We start from the raw sequence: 16,338 nt of genomic DNA on the forward strand, positions 1-16,338 counted from the left end.
TGGTAGGAAGGCTCAGGGTTCCGACTCTGACCCCACCTGGTGCCCTTTCCACAGGTCTCTCTCTAATTCTGCTCCACCACTGTGTCTGGTTATCTCTGCTTACTCCTGGGAGGCAGGTACAATGTTTGGGTAATGAGCTCTGGGCAGTGCTTGGGAAGTTAGTCAGTGGAGTGGTGGCTTTAGAATAAGAAAGAATATAGGTCAAACCCCAGCTCTGCCATCTTCCTTAATTTTAACTTGCTAGGTCCTCTCCGTATTAGTCTGTTTTCACAAGACTGATAAAGACATACCTGAGATTGGGTAATTTACAAAAGAAAGAGGTTTATTGCACTTACAGTTGCATGTGGCTGGGGAAGCCTCACAATCATGGTGGAAGGCAAGGAGGAGCAAGTCACATCTTACGTGGATGGCAGCGGCAAAAAGAGCTTGTGCAGGGCAACTCCGGTTTTTAAAACCGTCAGATCTTGTGAGAACCATTCACTTAAATGAGAACAGCATGAGAAGGACCCGCCCCCATAATTCAATCACCTTCCACTGGGTCCATCCCACAACACGTGGGAATTATAGGAGCTACAAGATAAGATTTAGGTGGGGACACAGAGCCAAACCATGTCAGTCTCTGAGCCTCAGTTTCCCCCCATGTAGAATAGATTATTGTGAAAATGAGAAAAAAGAATGTCTTTTTTTTTTTCTTTTAGAGACTGGGTCTCACTCTCTCACCCAGGCTGGATGATGGTGGTGGTGATGATCACAGCTCACTGCAGCCTCAAGTGAGCCAGGCTCAAGTGATCCTCCCACCTCAGTCTCCTGAGTAGGTGGGACTACAGGTGCACACCACCATGCCTGCCTAGAATGTCTCTGAAGCACTTAACACTGCCTGACACACAGTATTTGCTCAATTAATGGTAGCTGCCATCATTAACATCATAGTTATTAGTTATTATTACTAATCAAGAAGACTGTCCTGATGGCCGTTTTTCACTGGTTTCTTCCTTCCAGGATAAATGGGTCATTAGGTACCACACTGTGACCTTCTGTTACTATTACAACAGGTGATTCCCAGTGAGCACAAGGTGATATACTTCCTCCATCCGCGTGGGCCCAGGTAACCAGTCCAGACCCCACACCTGAGGGGCCTTAGGAACATTCTTCCACCAATTGGTGTTGAGCCTGACCCCCCAGCGACCTGTTGAAATCCATTTCAGTCGCCAGAGTTCTCATTTCTATTAAAACTCCATTTGCCGAGAAAGCGGAAAGGTAATTATGAATCCTAGTCTTAAATCACTCCGCCGCTGAATTATTAAAGGGAAGAATTAAAAATAATCAGGCTTTTTCATTACACTTCATAGCAGGGAAATTAAAGGTGTAAGAATGTATTTTTTTCCTCGAATTTAAGTATTCATTTTGGAGATTTATAGGGGAGTTGAAATGATTCCCTGCGTGCCCAGTTCTCCCTTTTATGAAAGGGGGAGAGAGAAAAAACCTTGTAAAATTAAAAGGGAGATAGAGCGAAGAAGGGATTTAACATAAAGAAGTACAACTGAGTGTTTTGCATTTTAATATATTTTTTTCTGCACAATTACACCATTGAGTGATATGGCAGAGAGAGATTAGGCGGCTGCTAATTTCAGATACTCGGTGGTAAAATGACAAGGGGGTCTCCCCAGCAGTTGGGCTGGAAAAGCATGCTGGGGCATCAGAGCTGCCATCAGACCCCAAAGCCTGTGAATGGCAAGGGCCATTTCTGGTGCCAAGGCCCACACACCCTCTTTTCTTCAGGGGAGAACAGGATAAGGGACCTGGTTCATTTCACAGAGCAGAAAACCCAAGGCTGGGGAAAGCAGCGGCCTCAGATGCAGACGGGGAACAGGGACACAGAGAGGAACTTTCCAGTGAGTTGTCAAATCTGGAAGGTGGAACAGAGAAAAGGTGGGATGTCTTTCCCTCAACACTCATTTCCTGTACCCACCCCCCACCCCCCATCATGGTTGAGTGCTGGAAACAGAACTCTCCAGAATTTGGGGAGAGACAGGAAGGTTCTGGAAGGCATTGGTCTTCAGAACCAAATTCCCAGACCAATGAGATGAAAGATTCAGTGCAGTCTCTGCCTTCCCCAGGCCCATCCAGTCGGGAGAATGCAAACTAGACTTCCCTGATTCAAGTGAGAAACAGGTGTGAACTCTTCATCGCGCTGGGATTAGGTACAGAAGGGTAGGAAGTGACAGCCTGGGCTGACCTGGATGGGATCCATCCAGTGCCACTTCTGGGAGCAAGGGAGCAGGGGAGTGAGTTTAGTTTGCCGCAAAGAGGTGGTGGGTCCTGAGCACCTCAATTCTTCCTGCATTCCAGCAGCGGGGGAGCACTGTGTGCCTCTCTTCATTCTGAGGACAGTGAGGACTAAACAAGAATAGAGAGTGCCGTTAACACATGAACATCACTAGCAACAGCAGGGTAGTCCCAAATCGGACCCAGGGGAGGGTGCTGAGAGTGACTGGCCCCATCCAGATGTGCTTCAGCAGCTAGCCTGCCTCTCTATGGGGAAGCCAAGCAGGAACACCTCTGTCCTGCGTCCCTTCCACCCATACAGCAAAGGCTGAACCAGGAAAGGGGTGGGGAGAGGGGCAGCCCCTCCCCCAAGGAGCTGGGCCCCAGAGCCGCTCTGCCACCTGCCCCTCCCCAGTGGTAATGAATTGCAGGCAAACGCTGCTGAGAGGTGTCAGAACAATTTCTATTAAACATAATTTCCTAATGAAAAGGTTACGAGGGAGCCCGGTGGAGCTAATCAGGATTGAATGCTCACTCCAGCCGCTCCGAGGGAGGGGGCTCAAGGCCGGTCCTTGGTTCCACCAGGTCTGGGCTGGAGGGAGGAGGCCCTGGGGCTGGGGCCCTAAGCAGCTTTGGATGCCTCCCACCCCAGGTCTGCACATGCTGTTATTGAGAGCGGAACAGTGCCAGGCACTGTGCTCAGTGCTATCCATACGTCATCTCATATCAGCCCTGCAAAATTGATACAATTGTTCCCATTTTAAGGATGAGCAAACTGAGGCTCTGAAAGGCCACATAACTTGCCCAAGGTTGCATCCTTATAAACTAGGAGGCAAAGGCAGGGCTGGGCCCAGGTCTGTCTGAGGGAAGCCTGGTTGCATTGCCATCCTCCCTTCTTACCTCCCAGGGTCCTGCCCACCCTGTGGTTGCAAAGGCCTCTGAAGAGCAAACGCAGCCCTGGTCATGGGGCAGGGCTGGGCAGCTCTGGAGCAGCAAAGTCTGTGTGGTTCCTGCCCAGGTATCCCTCTGCGCATACCCCACTGTCTGTAAGGAAACTATGGTCACCGACTCTAATGGTTCTGTGACTCCTCCGAGGCTGGCCTGAATCCCTGCTGAGCCCAGAAGGGGCATGTTTGTCAATACAGCCAACTTGGGTGCTGAGAGCCCTTTGAGGCTGTAAACAGGGGACACTCAGCCTGTGCACACCCCCTTTCCGGTCCCAGAAAGTGTCCCCCAGCCAACCCTGCCTCTGAGCAGTGTCTCCTCCACTCCCCCATTGCCATAGATCTGGAATGCTGAATTTCTATATGAGGGCTGTACCGCAGGTGGGGCCCAAAACTAAGACAAAGGAGGACGCTTTTTTAGAATGTTCAGAGATTCTTCCCAAGCCCTCGATTATAAGGTCTTTAGAAATGGCTTTGGCCTCTGCTGGTGGGAGGTCGGGGATGGGGGATGGAACAGGAAGAGCGAACAGGGTGCATATCTGAGGCCGAATGGTAATGAGCCCTATTCTCATGCAGTTCAGAGGCTCCAGTTGCCACCAGGGTCCAGCGGGGACAGTTTCAGAACAGTGGGGCTTTTGCCCTGCTGGAGCTTCTGCTGATGTTGAGATACCTCTTTGAGGGAAAGGATATTCCAGATGTGACCTTGGGGATGGATACAGGCCCTTAGAGACTGCATCTGAAAACCCTCCAGGAATCTCATCACCACCCATATATGCTGGGGCGATGGGGATGAGTCTAGAGGAAGGGCCCACACTACAGATTCTACCCCCCCACCACTTCCCATCTATACCTACCACCACCTCCCTTGCCCCTCCCTGGCCATCCTTCCACCCCTCTGACGAGCGCCTCACCCCAAGCAGGGTGCTTCTCCCCATCCCTCATTACGATGAAGCTGTCACCGACTGCCACAGGCCTTCCCTGGACCTTCAAAGCTGGAAACAGTATGAAATATGCACTGCCTTCCCAGCTCCCACTCCCCCCACCCTTGGCTTCCTCCCTTGAATTGCTCCACGCAGATTAAACTCAGATCTCACAGCTCTGACTGAGGACATTCAACGCTGCTTCTGCCTCTAGGCAAGAGGCGCTCACTTCCTGGTGTCTGGGGTGCCCCGGCCCCAGCCCCCTCCACACACACCCTCCCCATGAGGCCATCTCATCCCAGCCCACTTAGAAGACTTCCTGGCAGGGCCATCCAGGTTTTCGCTGAGAATAACAGTGGTTCTCAAAGTGTGGTTTCTGGACCAGCAGCATCAGCATCACCTGAGAACTTGTCAGAAATGCACATCCTCGGCTCTACCCAGACTTCTACGAGAAACTGGGGAGGGAATCAGCAATTTGGAGTTTAATGAGCTCACCGGGTAATTCTGATATATGCTTCAGCTTGAGAACCGTTGATCTAAAGCTGGGTTCAGTCAACATCGAGTCAACTAGATGGAGCTCCCCTGCGAGCCCAGGAATGTGCTAAGACTGGCAGCGAAGAAAGGCACCACCTTCCCTGCACGGAGCTGGCAGGCTGTGGCTAATCGGGGGCCTGAACAGTGGCAGGCAGCGGGCTCAGCCAGAGAACGCTGGAGGACACAAAGGGTGCGAGCTGCATACCCCGCAGCAGGGAACGGAAACTCCAGGAGGAGGGGAATAAAACTAAATGTAAATAATGGGGCCAAAATGTAGGCAGGAATGGGGGCCAGTAACTCCAGCAGGCCTCGTTATGCAGTGTGGTTACTTACCAAGTGCTGCCATAGTCTGCATCTCGTTGGGAGAGGAGTGGAGCAGGAGGGATTATCCCCATTTTACAGGGGAGGCAGTAGAGAGCAGAGGCGCCCTATCCCAGGCTTCAGGGCAGTCAGTAAGGAACTGGGCTCGGTTCCTCTGACTCCCATTCGAGCGCCCTTTCCAGGACAAGAAGCTGCGGGAGGGCCTGAGCCTAGCAGTTGGCAGGATCTGGAGGAGCTGAGGGAGGTGTTGGGAAGCCCTGGGGGGTCGGCTGGAGAGGAGGCAGGAGTCGGGGGCATCCTGGCATCAGGCCTGCTGCCCTCATCATCATCCACAGCACTGTCTTCAGCATCAGTGTCCCAACTCGGACAAGTTTGCCCCAGCTACAAGTGACAGAAAGCCAAGGAGGAGAGGTGAGTGGAATGTGGTAGGAAACAGGGAGCAGCCCAGCTTCTTGGGGAAGAGGGTCCTCATGAGGGCCTCAGGCAGGTCCCTCTGGCTGTGGGCAGAGGACTCAAAGGATGGAGAAGGGACGCAAGGGAGGCTGCAGCCAGTGGCCAGGCATGACCTGGACTAGGATGGTGGCTGTGGGGAAAGAAGAAGAGGGTGCAGGAGGAGTGGAGGGCCAGTAGACAGACACATGGGCTGCACCACTGACCCTGGGGAATGTCGTATGTCTTCTCCTGGCCGCCATTCTCCCCATTCCCCTTCTTCATGTCATCCCACAAGAGCAGGCCCCTCAGGAGGAACCCGCCATGGGAGAGAAGGATATGACTCCACTTTGCAAGTTCTCTTCTCTCCCTGAGCTTTCCCCAGTGCCTGGCCTTGGGCACAGGGAAAGTCCAGACCAGCCCATGGGGCCATCCCCATCCCATCTGCATCTCCCAGCCTTGGTCAACATCTCTTCCTCACCTCTCACCTCAACCCCCACTCATCCCTCCTGACGCTGCACCCCACACTGCCTGTGTCCCCACTGCCTGCACCTCACCTCCCCTCACCATCCCCAGCCTCCAGGACTCGACAGCCAGAGGACTTGTATTTCATTCCCAGCTCTTCTACCTGTTATCATTGTAATGGATATAAAGGCCCTTCGGCTTCCTCAGCCCCGCTCAGTGAGTGTTGTGAAGGTCAGCGAGGGGCCTGGTAATGGTAGGTACTCAGGGTCTGGTACTTCCTGTGCTACCTGGGCCTCCTCAGCATCTACCTACAACTATGTGGACCATATTCCACAGAGACAGGTGGGCCTTGCCCCTATGAAAGTTTCCTCCATTCTTCACTCCCCACCCACACTAGCGTGCAGCGTGGACCAAAGGCGCAAGAGGCAGGAGCCAGAGGCTCTTGACAGGTGGTGCACAGTAGGCAGAATTCAGAGCTCTCCATGACCTACCTCTATGTTTTGCCTTGTAAATGATGGTGACATCTTCTCTAAAGACTTTCCCTCTTAGGAGAATACTGTCAATGCTGACACTGACATGAATTTGTCTGACGGTGAGGGCAGTAGGGGCACACAGCCAAGTTCCTGAAGAGCAGGGGCAGCACAGGACACGTCTCTCTACCCGCGGTGCTCACCACAGAGGCTCGGCCACATTCACAAGGAGGGAGAGAAGAGGGGAGGGGCCAATCCTTTGCCCAAGATCAAGTCTTTCAGGCTCAGGTTCATTCTGAGGTTAGGGTAAGAGATGAACTTCAGATCAGTACTCCATTGGAGACTGGAAAAGAGAATAGGGTTTAAGATTCATATTAAGGAAGCGATGACAATTCGAGCTGTACTTCAGATTGGTATGGATTCAAGTCTGGATTCTGGTGAGAGTTCTGGTTAAGGTAGACTCTAGGGACTAGGTTATTGTTAGCCCTAAGGCTCGAGCTAAAATGCATCTTAGCATTAGGTGTGTCTGAAAATCCTGGGGTTTGCAGCAAGGTTCAGTGCTGTGGACTTGGGCAGAAGCTCTGCAGGTGACAGGCCTGGCAGACAGCCAACTGGAGAGGTAGGTGTGGCCAGGCAGCCAGGGCCAGATAGGCTTTGAGGCCAGCACCATGGACAGCTCCAAGGGAAGCACCTTAGTAAGCCAAGAAGCCACTGAGATGTTCCCAGCTGCCAACACTGACCCCGGGAAGACCAAGATGGCACCATATCCTCTGGGGAGTTGGGGATCTCTCATCTTTGGGTCTTTGTGTTAACCGCAGAATCATTCTCCTCTTAGACCCTATATCCCCTGGGCCTAAAATCGGATTCTGGTTGAGAAAGCTCTGGTTTGGGCCTTTACAAGATGACCATTTTCCTAAAAATCAAAGTTCTTCAAATTCGACTCTTGACTCCCAGATTCACTCCAGTTTGCATGGCATAACATTTCTCTGATTTTTCTTTCTCGTGGAGAAATCAGGGAGCTCCCCAAACGTATGACTCTCCTCTCCCTCCTCTCATCTTCCCCTCATCTCTGGAGGCCTCAGGGGTAGAGTGGGACACAGTTGAGGGGCACTTGGGCAAGCAGTGCACAGAGTCTGATTTCCTCCCAGCCCTGGCCAGACAATCTCCTCTTTCCTTCAATAGTGCCAGATGACATGTCACAAGAAGAGGCGCTACAGAGCAGCGACAGGTGAAGGACACCAGATACTGCCCACACTCAGCCCCATGTCCTGCAGGTCATAGATGGGCAGGACTTCTAAAGCATACCAACCCAGCCCCACAGAATAGGGGACAAGGTCACCAATGTGAATGAACCACCTACTTTGTGCCAGACCTACTCAACATTATCTCATTGCATCATAAAACCAGCCAAAGTGTAGTAGGTGAGATTACCCCCTTTTAACTGATGAACAGACTGAGGCTCAGAGAAGTTAATAACCTGTCCAGGGCACCTCATTAGCAAACAGAAGACCTGGGATTTGAGCCCAGGTCTGCCTGACCCTAAGCCTGTTGACACAAAGCCTATACTTTTTCCACCATACCATGAACTCCAGTTGCTAGAAAGGCCTTAAAATCCACTTGGCAAGAACCCTCTGCCTTCGTACCAGATGACATCATCTATCACTAATTCTGGCCTGGGTCTCCACAGGTAGAACTGTGTCTCTTGGATGCCCTGAGGGCTGGGAAGAGGGGCTTTGTCATCCGCCCAGGGTGGTCCTCCCTCTAGGGCTTGGAAACTCAAGTGAGCAACCCCCTGGTGGGCAGGTGAACCTTGTGGTTCAGGGGGTGGCCAAGCAGTTCAGCAGTGTGGCTTCCTCTGAGCCACGTCCCCCAACAGGGCACCTTCGCAGGACAAATCTGCATGTGCCAGGGGCACTGCCTGAAATCACCCCCTAGGGAGGGAAAGTGGGAATGGTCCCTAAACCCCTGACTCTAGCTCTGGGGAATCTATCTAGCCCACCCCTGGGAGGTCACCTGGGTTGGGAGCAAAGGTGAGGCAGCCACAGTGAACCGGAAGGCACCAGGCTGCGGAGGCTCTGGGGGAGCAGCGAGCTGGAGCCTGGCGCTCCTCCTGTCCCTCTGTAGTAATTAACAGGCCTTTGTTCCTGTCCCTGATCTCGTCTGGCAGAGCCTTAATCATCCTCTTGCCTGCAATGAGCAGCCTTCTCATTAGGGCCTTAAGAACCTCTATTATAAACATGTAAATGGAACTCAACGAGGAGGGAAATATTTGACTGCTCCAATTTCCTTTGTGCCGCTGCCAGCTCTGGGCTGCACACGCCTGTGATTTCATTGCTCAGCAGCCAGGCGCCAGCCGTTGCCCCCACCGCCCCGTCACACAGCTCCATCTTCTCCGATTGGAATTTAATTACCTTCGCCGGCGAATGTTTGGAGAACCTCTCTCCATCAATTGATTCTGAAGTCAGATTTTTATTCTGAGATACTTAATGGCACTTGGGCTGATGGAAGCCTGGGAGCAGGTGGACCTGAGCCACAGGGAGCCCTTTAACAACAGGGTTAGGAAGGGTCATTGCAGATATTCCCCTGCCTCTGAGCAGGTCAATATTTCAGCCACCCCAGACAGTTGGAAGAATCGCATTCCTGAGCCTCCTGCTGGTCTGGACTGGAAGTTTTTTCTGATGTCTACTTGATGCTGGGTGAGCCTCTTTTTTTTTTTTTTTTTTTTCAGAATTGCAGTTTAGCCCTTGTTGAAAAGGAGGAGCCCCTTCGCTGCCTGAGAAAGAAGCTGGTGATAGGATCAGCCTCTCCTAGGGGCGTGATAGCTCTTGCCTGTCATGGACGAAATGGACATGTGCTCCCTGCAGGCCCGTGCAGCTGGGGCCTGTGGCACCCCCAGCGTGGTGAGCCCTTCTTGTGAGGAAGTCTCCCTGTGCCGAGTCCTCCTTCGCACCACAGATACCGGACATTCCTGCCCCCGTGCCTTTCCTTTCCTTTTCCAAATCAGAATCTCTACTCTGCTCATTCTTCAACGCCCAGATCACTTCCCTCCTCCAGGAGGCTGCTCCCTACCATCAGGCCACAGTGATCTCTCCCACCACTAGCTTCAGAGCACGCTGTCTGCCCACTGTTTGTCCATTGAATGGATGTCACCTGCGTGAAACAGGGCCTTATCGGCCCACAGTAAATCATAGGCATAGGTTGCATATGTCACCCAATTTGAATAAATGAGTGTCTCTCCTTCAGGGTGCAGACTTCCCTTTCACTGCCGTATTCCTCACTGCCCTCAGCACAGTGCCTGGAACTTTCAAGAAAACTGGTTTGCTGGCTAGCAGGTAGGTGGGTAGACAGGTATTCTGGTCAGAGGACTGCAATTGGTGGGGTGGTGAAATGGCAGAAGGGTAGGCTTGTTAGCTGATTGGTTGGTTGGTGGATGAATGGCATATTAGTTAGTGGGTTGCAGGGTTGGTGGGGAAGCCAGAGAACAGGTGTGCCAGTTATTACCGAATTGTGTCTCAGCTTCAGATCTACTCTCCAGGGCCTGGTCTGTGATCGTGGAGCTAGACCCTGTCAATATTTCTCTTTAACCAGCTGGCTGTATGTTTGGCTTTCCCAGGAGACGGTGCTGGAGGAACAGCACAGAAGGAGGAAGGGCTTCTCTTGCAGGCTCCGGCAGTGAGGTGTCCCGCAGCATCCAGCCTCGTGCAGCAGCCCAGAGAGTGGCCTGCCAGAGAGTTCCACCGGCACCAGCACTTCAGCAAACTTTCCTGCTGCCAGGACGCCTCAGCTGTACCTTCTCTAACAAGGTTTGGGTCTCAGTCCTGGATGTTGGGGTTGTGGGAAGACGCTTCCAGGTTTCTTACTGCCTTCGATGCTTGGCCTCAGCCCTAGAGGTAGAAGTGTTGCTTAGGTAGGTGATCTCCCATCATGGTTAGTGGGTGATCTCCCGTCACGGTTAGTGGGTGATCTCCCGTCACGGTTACTGGGTGATCTCCCGTCACGGTTAGTGGGTGATCTCCTGTCACGGTTAATGGGTGATCTCCGTCACGGTTAGTGGGTGATCTCCCGTCGCCGGTTACTGGGTGATCTCGGCCGTCAACGCCGGTTACTGGTGACTCTCCCGTCGCGGTTACTCGGGTGATACTCCCGTCGCCGGTTTACTGGGGGATCTCCGTCGGCGTTCTGGGTGATCTTCCCGTGCAGCGGTTACTGGGGGGGGATCCTCCGCTCACGGTTAATGGGGTGATCTCCGTCACGGTTACTGGGTGATCTCCCCGTCACGGTTAAGCTGGGGGATCTCCCGTCACGGTTAATTGTGGATCTCCGTCACGGTTACTGGGGGTGATGCTCCGTCACGGTTTCAGCTGGGTGATCTCCCGTCAGCCGGTCAGCTGGGGGATCTCCCCGTCCACCGGTTAGCTGGGGGATCTCCCGTCGGCGGTTACTGGGAGGACTCTCCCGTCGCCGGTTAGCTGGGTGATCTGCCCGTCGGCGGTTAGTGGGTGATCTCCCGTCGCGGTTAGTGGGTGATCATCCGCGTCCACGGTTAGCGCGGGTTGATCTCCTGTCACGGTTAGTGGGTGATCTCCTGTCAGGTTAGCTGGGTTGATGCTGCCCGCGGTTAGTGGTGATCTTCCTGTCATGGTAGTCGGTGATCCTGTCAGGTTATGGTGATCTCCTGTCGGCGGTTAGCTGGGTGATCTCCTGTGTGGTAGTGGGTGATTTGCTGTCATCGGTTAGTGGGTGTTCTCTGTGCATGGGTTAGTGGGTGATCTCCTGTCAGCCGGTTAGATGGATGATGCTCTGTCCATGGTTACTGGGATGAATCTCCTGTCATTGGTTAAGCCGGGGTGAACTCCCTGTCAGGCGGTTAACTCGGGTGATGGCTCCTGTCACGGTTAGTGGGTGACTTTCCTGTTATAGTTAATAATTCTTTTTTTTTTTATATTAAACCTTTCTGTTCATAGGGCACTGTGTACGCTTCTATCACCTGATTGGACAGTGTTGGTAATGCGTTGTGAGTTATTAGCTGGATAAGCTAGTTAGTGGGTGGTTAGATGGTGGAAGAATAGGCTGGTTCGGTATATTATCTGTTGTGCAATGGTATGCTTTTCTTAGAAACTTGCTGAGTTTGGTGGCAATGGCAGGGTGTAAGAGGTAACAGGCAGAGTGGTGGCGGTGGATTTGGTGAGTGGGGCGTGCTTGGCTCGCTGGCTGGTGGACCTGGATTGGTGAGTGGGGCGTGGCTTGGCTCGCTGGCTGGTGGACTGATTGGTGAGGGCGCGGACTTGGCTCGCTGGCTGGTGAAACTGATTGGTGAGTGGGGCATGGGCTTGGCGTCGCTGCTGGTGGACTGATTGGTGAGCGGGGCGTGGCTTGGCTCGCTGGCTGGCGGGCTCGGCTGGCTGATAGGTTAGTTGAAGGATGGGGTGATGAGCTGATGCTTCAGGACATGGAGTTAGCATCATGTCAGAGGGAAGGACAAATCCCAGGGAGGCCCCTAAAGTGCTGGTGGCTCTCATTTCTGCCTTCTCATAGGGCCAATGCTGCGCCCCAAGCTGGGACCCTCAGAGCCACACCATGGCGGCTTGGAAGGTGGCAGGGCTGCAAAAGAGGCTGTGGAGGAACTTGGAGCATGATTCCAAAGGACGACAAGCAGAGGAACCCTGGACTTATCAAGGCTCCCCTGTGCCCCTTTACCACCCCATGCCAGGGCTCTGCTTCTCTTGCAGGCTCTGAATAAGCCTCCAAGTTTCCACCAGATTGCCCAGCACCCAGATGACTTTCCAGCAAAGAAACTTGAGGATGCATAGTCCTTCAGGATGGATTTGTGCCTTTGTCCCTTGAAATGTCCTGAGATACAGACCCCAGAGCATGGACCTCTCTTAGGTACTGGGCCACCCTCCTACCCCAGGCAGGCTTGGAATTCTCCCCAGTGTATCTGCCCCACCACCCTGGTCTATCAGGACCCCCAGATCCTCTTCCTCTCTCGAGTCAGACTCTGCCACCTCACTCTTCAGCTGTCCTGTGTGCCTTGACAGTCCTTCTTACCACAGCTCTCCCTGGCTGACCTGTCCTTGGGGCTTGGGCTGAAACCATCAGCAAGAACTTTTGCCCCCTTCCTCCACTGGCCTTCCCTGCTCCCCACCCCTAGGTCCCCACTCCATGCCTTATGGGTGGTCTGGCCCACACTCCAGCCAGAGCCACCAGGACATTTCCAAATTACATCTTTCAAGAATCAGGAAAAGAGACTTCAGAAGGAAATTGCTTTCTCCCCTTCTCAGTCCAAATGAGGCTATTTTTTACTTGTCTTGCCCCTCCCCAACCTCTCGCCCTTGCAATTTCAGTAAAAACTAGAACAGTCTAAAGCAGACCCCCTCATTGGTCAGCCTTTCTTCCTCCTGAAGGCAGGCCTGAAGGCATCAGCTGGGCTAGGGCAGCACCGGGCTTCATTCCTCCAGACAGGCTCTACTCCAGGGCTCCGTAAGCCCAGAGGCCAAGTCCAGGATGATGCAGGAGAGGGCAGACTTGGGGGAACAGGGGGAGCCTGTGGCTAGAGAGAGTCGGGCAAACCTGTGAAGTAGGAGTCTCACTTTGTCTCCTGATGCCCCTCTTCCTCCAGGAATGTTCTCCATTGCCTCCAGGTCCCTACAGGTCTCAGGTCAGGACAGGACATCCAGGACATCTACTGCTCCCTTTATGCCACTTGTGCCAGGCCTCTGAAGGTCACCCCTTCAAGAAAGCCCTAGCCTGAGCCAGGGGGCCCGAGCTCCGGCCCTGCTCAGAATGCCACTGCTCTCTCTGCTTCAGTCTTCTCAGCCGGAAGTGAGGCCACCTCCAGAGTTGGGGCCAGGATCAGATGGGATGATGCAGGTGCAGGTGCCTTGTAAAGAATGCAGCTGCTGTTTGCGGACCACTCATGCCGTGCCATGCCCTATGCTGAGTGCTTAAGTGCGTAATTTCATTTTGTCTTCACAAGAATCTTCCAGGAGGATCTATTGTCATTTCATCTAAAAAGCAGGGATCAAAGCTCAGAGAGGCCATGAAACTGCCTAAAGGCACACAGCTGCCGAGATCTCAAGTCCCTGTTCTTAACCCTGTTCACACTGTGTTGTCAGGTGCTAGTCTGAGTTTTGTTCAAGGTGCCTTTGAAGAACTATTGATATGGTTAGGCTTTGTGTCCCCACCCAAATCTCATCTTGAATTGTAATCCCCATAATCCCCACATGTCAAGATGACAGGTGGAGGTAACTGAATAATGGGGCCAGTCTCCCCCATGCTGTTATCATGATAGTGAGTTCTTATGAGATGTGATGGTTGTATAAGGGGCTCTTCCCCCTTGTGAAGAAGGTGCTTGACTCCCCTTCGCCTTCCAACATGATTGTAAGTTTCCTGAGGCCTCCACAGCCATGAGGAACTGTGAGTCAATTAAACCTCTTTCCTTTACAAATTACCTAGTCTTGGACAGTTCTTTATAGCAGTATGAAAACAGACTAATACAATTATCATTCCAAGAGATAAGTGCAGGAGGAATTTCAGGCTATGCATGTCTGGCGGAGATACAGCGTTGAGGAGAACTTCTAGAATTCCTCAAATGACAATAATAGTGGCCAATCTGTGCAGGCTGTGTGCTAACCTGCACACAGTTAGCCTGCACAGATTAGCCACTATTATTGTCATTTGCTAGCCACTCTTATGCAGTGGCTAACTGTGTGCAGGTACTCTGCTAAATTCTTTCTCTTGTTAACTCATTTAATTCTTACAATTCTCTAAGACAGGTACTGTTATCATCTCCAATGTGCAGATGGAAAAGCTGAGGCACAGAGAGGTTGCTTAAGGCATTCAAAGGCACGTGACTAGTTAGCCTCTGCCCCTTACAGCCTCAGCCATGACACCGAGGAAGCTGCTTCTCCTCCCACTGACTCCTCTTCCTGGACCAGAATGTACGTTGTGGGAGTTGTGGGACAAGGAATAAAAGAGGGGCTAAGTGTCAGAGTAAGAACCCCAGACCCAGGACCCACAGGGAGGCTGGGGGTGCCTCTGCCCTGACTTTCAGGTCAAAATCACCTTTTCTGTCTATCATACCCCTCTCCCCCAACACCAGGCTGCAGTGCTGAAGGAGTGGGTGTGGACTGGGTACCCTGGGACACATGGCTGCTTGGTCTTAGTCTCCCTGGTTCCTTCCACCCCATCCCAGAGCCTCCCAATCTCCCTTTTGGGTGTCCCCCATCTCTGGCTCTCTGTGCCAGTTGCCCCTGTTTCCCTTACCCCCATCCATCCCTTTTCCTGGCGCCAAGCTTCAGATGGCAGGGTCACCCCTGCCACTGGACAGTCACAGGGAGCCAAGGACAAAAGGACCAGTGACATCACTTGGGAATGTGACCAGGACATTCAAGCCTGGCTGACGGGTCAGGGAGGGGAGAGCTAACCAGGAGATGACAGGTTGGTGACAAAAGTATATCCAGACCCAGCAATGCTAGGCTGTGGCTGAGCAAGGCACATGGACTGTTAACTAAGGGGTCTGCCAGGGGCAGCAGCAGCAAGGGACCTCCCCTGTAATGCAAGACATCTGTCACCTCAAGCTTCCTCTCCAGGGAATCTTCCATCTGTACTGGGAGGGGGACTTCTCCAGTGAGAGCCAGCACCACCCCCTCCCCAAACACACACATGCACGTGCATTCAACTATAAGCAGTCATTTATGCATATTTTGCTGCCAAAAGATTTTGAAATCATGTAACAGAATGCATATAATACTATACGATTAAACACATAAATGGATGATTTCATCAAAGCAAGAGTGGTGGGGCCTCATCTTCAGCAAGTGAGAGGGAAAGCAGGTCCAGGAGGGAGGAAAGGAGGAGGCAGGTGGCAAAGACCCAGAGACAGAGGTGAGGGGCAGAGCTAGCAACCGAGAGGTTCCAGAGAGAAACAAGAACACCTCAACTCGGCAGCTCCCCAGGCCTGCACTGGGCCACCAAGCGCTCCACATGCTTGTCATGAATTTCCCTTTTCTGTCAAAAACAACCAAGACACAGGGAGAAGCAGCATAGGATAATGAGGTGAGATCAGAGGGGATGTTTTTGTACTCAGAACATTTCAGAAAATTGGCTCTGGGCATGGGGGCAGTCATCACAGAAAGGAAAACAGTGACAAGGTCCTCAGGCTCCAAGAGACAAACGCTCCCTGGGAGAAAGGAGTGGTGTTTACTTGCATGTTCGTTACCATCTAGCTGCAGCGAGGTCAGTGCCCAGCACACAGTAGGTGCACGGTAAGTATATTGAATCATTGATGAATGAACACCAGCTTTTCAACACAGCTAAGGTTTTATTAGCCCTTAAGCCTGAGGAAAAAAATACATCCCCCATGGGTAGTTCCAAACAGGCCACTGAGGAATGGGATGGGCAGTTCATCCATTCATTTATTCATCCACCCATTCATTCACCCTCCAACATGTGTTGAGCCCCTCCCAGTGCACACTGCTCTAGGATGAATCAGTAAACAAAACATAAAAATTCCTGCCCTCAGGGAGCTTTTGTTGTGTTGGCAGAAGACAGTGCAATAACACAGACGAGCGATGGACTGGGGTGTGAGAAGGTCATGCGTGCCACGGAGGGAAATAAAAGGTACAGGGTCAGGCAGCAGACTTGCAGGAGGTGAGGGAGGGACCAGGCAGCCATGTGGGGAGCCAGAAATGCAGAGGCCCCTGGGGGGAGACTGCGGGAACGCGGGTGTGTGAGTGTGTGGGTGTGCGGGTGTGCAGGCGTGTGCGGTAGGGGTGGCTGGCATGCCTGAGCGAGGTGCAGGCGGTGGGGAGGCCTGCAGGGCAGCAGTCTGGGCTCCAGGCGGTTGAGAGCCTGGCTTTCCTAGGAGCAGAGGCAGGGCAGAGCCGCTGTGCTAAGCAGGGACTGCAGGGGCCATGGAGGGACCCGAGGCAGGGCGGGTTTGGTTGGGTTCTGGGTGTAGTTGGAGGGTTGGCGGCAGGAATTCCTGGC

At 52.8% G+C, this 16,338-nt stretch overlaps 1 long non-coding RNA gene across 3 annotated transcripts in view; it reads right to left on the reverse strand.

The window, feature by feature from the left end:
- Positions 1–308: 308 nt before the first annotated feature.
- Positions 309–16,338, reverse strand: part of LOC108528614 (uncharacterized) — a 117,724-nt gene continuing 101,694 nt past the window's right edge. For all 3 annotated transcript variants that reach the window (XR_001885233.1, XR_001885232.1, XR_001885231.1), the window contains 3 exons: positions 6,370–6,691; positions 4,997–5,365; positions 309–2,397 (listed from right to left, as the gene is read on the reverse strand). This is a non-coding gene — a long non-coding RNA (uncharacterized LOC108528614). The remainder of the gene's footprint in view (positions 2,398–4,996; positions 5,366–6,369; positions 6,692–16,338) is intronic.

Source organism: Rhinopithecus bieti, unplaced genomic scaffold (assembly GCF_001698545.2).
Source record: "Rhinopithecus bieti isolate Rb0 unplaced genomic scaffold, ASM169854v2 scaffold_5002, whole genome shotgun sequence".
Lineage (NCBI taxonomy): Eukaryota > Metazoa > Chordata > Mammalia > Primates > Cercopithecidae > Rhinopithecus > Rhinopithecus bieti.